The following is a 5,000-nucleotide window of genomic DNA, read 5'->3' on the forward strand; positions in this document are numbered from 1 at the left end:
AAACACGTTTTATGAAAACTGCTATTTTGCAGTGTTTGCAGCAGTTTTTCAGTAAAAACAGCAAAAACGTTTATCATGACCAATTTTTAAAAAAGTTAAAAATACAGTGCCAGTGCAAAATTGTGCAAAACGTTCGTTTTAGCCTCTAAATAACACGTTTTATGAAAACTGCTATTTTGCAGTGTTTGCAGCAGTTTTCCAGTAAAAACAGCAAAAACGTTTATCATGACCAATTTTTAAAAAGTTAAAATTACAGTGCCAGTGCAAAATTGTGCAAAACGTTCGTTTTAGCCTCTAAAAAAAACGTTTTATGAAAACTGCTATTATGCAGTGTTTGGAGCAGTTTCCCAGTAAAAACAGCAAAACGTTTATCAAGACCAATTTTAAAAAAGTTAAAATTACAGTGCCAGTGCAAAATTGTGCAAAACGTTCGTTTTAGCCTCTAAATAACACGTTTTATGAAAACTGCTATTTTGCAGTGTTTGCAGCAGTAAAAACGTTTATCATGACCAATTTTTAAAAAAGTTAAAATTACAGTGCCAGTGCAAAATTGTGCAAAACGTTCGTTTTAGCCTCTAAATAACACGTTTTATGAAAACTGCTATTTTGCAGTGTTTGCAGCAGTTTTCCAGTAAAAAACGGCACAAACGTTTATCATGACCAATTTTTAAAAAAGTTAAAATTACAGTGCCAGTGCAAAATTGTGCAAAACGTTCGTTTTAGCCTCTAAATAACACGTTTTATGAAAACTGCTATTTTGCAGTGTTTGCAGCAGTTTTCCAGTAAAAACAGCAAAAACGTTTATCATGACCAATTTTTAAAAAAGTTAAAATTACAGTGCCAGTGCAAAATTGTGCAAAACGTTCGTTTTAGCCTCTAAATAACACGTTTTATGAAAACTGCTATTTTGCAGTGTTTGCAGCAGTTTTCCAGTAAAAACAGCAAAAACGTTTATCATGACCAATTTTTAAAAAAGTTAAAATTACAGTGCCAGTGCAAAATTGTGCAAAACGTTCGTTTTAGCCTCTAAATAACACGTTTTATGAAAACTGCTATTTGCAGTGTTTGCAGCAGTTTTCCAGTAAAAACAGCAAAAACGTTTATCATGACCAATTTTTAAAAAAGTTAAAATTACAGTGCCAGTGCAAAATTGTGCAAAACGTTCGTTTTAGCCTCTAAGTAACACGTTTTATGAAAACTGCTATTTTGCAGTGTTTGCAGCAGTTTTCCAGTAAAAACAGCAAAAACGTTTATCATGACCAAGTTTTCAAAAAGTTAAAATTACAGTGCCAGTGCAAAATTGTGCAAAACGTTCGTTTTAGCCTCTAAATAACACGTTTTATGAAAACTGCTATTTTGCAGTGTTTGCAGCAGTTTTCCAGTAAAAACAGCAAAAACGTTTATCATGACCAATTTTTAAAAAAGTTAAAATTACAGTGCCAGTGCAAAATTGTGCAAAACGTTCGTTTTAGCCTCTAAATAACACGTTTTATCAAAACTGCTATTTTGCAGTGTTTGCAGCAGTTTTCCAGTAAAAACAGCAAAAACGTTTATCATGACCAATTTTTAAAAAAGTTAAAATTACAGTGCCAGTGCAAAATTGTGCAAAACGTTCGTTTTAGCCTCTAAATAACACGTTTTATGAAAACTGCTATTTTGCAGTGTTTGCAGCAGTTTTCCAGTAAAAACAGCAAAAACGTTTATCATGACCAATTTTTAAAAAAGTTAAAATTACAGTGCCAGTGCAAAATTGTGCAAAACGTTCGTTTTAGCCTCTAAATAACACGTTTTATGAAAACTGCTATTTTGCAGTGTTTGCAGCAGTTTTCCAGTAAAAACAGCAAAAACGTTTATCATGACTAATTTTTAAAAAAGTTAAAATTACAGTGCCAGTGCAAAATTGTGCAAAACGTTCGTTTTAGCCTCTAAATAACACGTTTTATGAAAACTGCTATTTTGCAGTGTTTGCAGCAGTTTTCCAGTAAAAACAGCAAAAACGTTTGTCATGACCAATTTTTAAAAAAGTTAAAATTACAGTGCCAGTGCAAAATTGTGCAAAACGTTCGTTTTAGCCTCTAAATAACACGTTTTATGAAAACTGCTATTTTGCAGTGTTTGCAGCAGTTTTCCAGTAAAAACAGCAAAACGTTTATCATGACCAATTTTTAAAAAAGTTAAAATTACAGTGCCAGTGCAAAATTGTGCAAAACGTTCGTTTTACCCTCTAAATAACACGTTTTATGAAAACTGCTATTTTGCAGTGTTTGCAGCAGTTTTCCAGTAAAAACAGCAAAAATGTTTATCATGACCAATTTTTAAAAAAGTTAAAATTACAGTGCCAGTGCAAAATTGTGCAAAACGTTCGTTTTAGCCTCTAAATAACACGTTTTATGAAAACTGCTATTTTGCAGTGTTTGCAGCAGTTTTCCAGTAAAAACTGCAAAAACGTTTATCATGACCAATTTTTAAAAAAGTTAAAATTACAGTGCCAGTGCAAAATTGTGCAAAACGTTCGTTTTAGCCTCTAAATAACACGTTTTATGAAAACTGCTATTTTGCAGTGTTTGCAGCAGTTTTCCAGTAAAAACAGCAAAAACGTTTATCATGACCAATTTTTAAAAAAGTTAAAATTACAGTGCCAGTGCAAAATTGTGCAAAACGTTCGTTTTAGCCTCTAAATAACACGTTTTATGAAAACTGCTATTTTGCAGTGTTTGCAGCAGTTTTCCAGTAAAAACAGCAAAAACGTTTATCATGACCAATTTTAAAAAAGTTAAAATTACAGTGCCAGTGCAAAATTGTGCAAAACGTTCGTTTTAGCCTCTAAATAACACGTTTTATGAAAACTGCTATTTTGCAGTGTTTGCAGCAGTTTTCCAGTAAAAACAGCAAAAACGTTTATCATGACCAATTTTTAAAAAAGTTAAAATTACAGTGCCAGTGCAAAATTGTGCAAAACGTTCGTTTTAGCCTCTAAATAACACGTTTTATGAAAACTGCTATTTTGCAGTGTTTGCAGCAGTTTTCCAGTAAAAACAGCAAAAACGTTTATCATGACCAATTTTTAAAAAAGTTAAAATTACAGTGCCAGTGCAAAATTGTGCAAAACGTTCGTTTTAGCCTCTAAATAACACGTTTTATGAAAACTGCTATTTTGCAGTGTTTGCAGCAGTTTTCCAGTAAAAACAGCAAAAACGTTTATCATGACCAATTTTTAAAAAAGTTAAAATTACAGTGCCAGTGCAAAATTGTGCAAAACGTTCGTTTTAGCCTCTAAATAACACGTTTTATGAAAACTGCTATTTTGCAGTGTTTGCAGCAGTTTTCCAGTAAAAACAGCAAAAACGTTTATCATGACCAATTTTTAAAAAAGTTAAAATTACAGTGCCAGTGCAAAATTGTGAAAAACGTTCGTTTTAGCCTCTAAATAACACGTTTTATGAAAACTGCTATTTTGCAGTGTTTGCAGCAGTTTTCCAGTAAAAACAGCAAAAACGTTTATCATGACCAATTTTTAAAAAAGTTAAAATTACAGTGCCAGTGCAAAATTGTGCAAAACGTTCGTTTTAGCCTCTAAATAACACGTTTTATAAAAACTGCTATTTTGCAGTGTTTGCAGCAGTTTTCCAGTAAAAACAGCAAAAACGTTTATCATGACCAATTTTTAAAAAAGTTAAAATTACAGTGCCAGTGCAAAATTGTGCAAAACGTTCGTTTTAGCCTCTAAATAACACGTTTTATGAAAACTGCTATTTTGCAGTGTTTGCAGCAGTTTTCCATTAAAAACAGCAAAAACGTTTATCATGACCAATTTTTAAAAAAGTTAAAATTACAGTGCCAGTGCAAAATTGTGCAAAACGTTCGTTTTAGCCTCTAAATAACACGTTTTATGAAAACTGCTATTTTGCAGTGTTTGCAGCAGTTTTCCAGTAAAAACAGCAAAAACGTTTGTCATGACCAATTTTTAAAAAAGTTAAAATTACAGTGCCAGTGCAAAATTGTGCAAAACGTTCGTTTTAGCCTCTAAATAACACGTTTTATGAAAACTGCTATTTTGCAGTGTTTGCAGCAGTTTTCCAGTAAAAACAGCAAAAACGTTTATCATGACAGTTTTTAAAAAAGTTAAAATTACAGTGCCAGTGCAAAATTGTGCAAAACGTTCGTTTTAGCCTCTAAATAACACGTTTTATGAAAACTGCTATTTTGCAGTGTTTGCAGCAGTTTTCCAGTAAAAACAGCAAAAACGTTTATCATGACCAATTTTTAAAAAAGTTAAAATTACAGTGCCAGTGCAAAATTGTGCAAAACGTTCGTTTTAGCCTCTAAATAACACGTTTTATGAAAACTGCTATTTTGCAGTGTTTGCAGCAGTTTTCCAGTAAAAACAGCAAAAACGTTTATCATGACCAATTTTTAAAAAAGTTAAAATTACAGTGCCAGTGCAAAATTGTGCAAAACGTTCGTTTTAGCCTCTAAATAACACGTTTTATGAAAACTGCTATTTTGCAGTGTTTGCAGCAGTTTTCCAGTAAAAACAGCAAAAACGTTTATCATGACTAATTTTTAAAAAAGTTAAAATTACAGTGCCAGTGCAAAATTGTGCAAAACGTTCGTTTTAGCCTCTAAATAACACGTTTTATGAAAACTGCTATTTTGCAGTGTTTGCAGCAGTTTTCCAGTAAAAACAGCAAAAACGTTTGTCATGACCAATTTTTAAAAAAGTTAAAATTACAGTGCCAGTGCAAAATTGTGCAAAACGTTCGTTTTAGCCTCTAAATAACACGTTTTATGAAAACTGCTATTTTGCAGTGTTTGCAGCAGTTTTCCAGTAAAAACAGCAAAACGTTTATCATGACCAATTTTTAAAAAGTTAAAATTACAGTGCCAGTGCAAAATTGTGCAAAACGTTCGTTTTACCCTCTAAATAACACGTTTTATGAAAACTGCTATTTTGCAGTGTTTGCAGCAGTTTTCCAGTAAAAACAGCAAAAACGTTTATC

This window comes from Montipora capricornis, chromosome 7 (assembly GCF_036669925.1).
Source record: "Montipora capricornis isolate CH-2021 chromosome 7, ASM3666992v2, whole genome shotgun sequence".
Taxonomy (NCBI): domain Eukaryota; kingdom Metazoa; phylum Cnidaria; class Anthozoa; order Scleractinia; family Acroporidae; genus Montipora; species Montipora capricornis.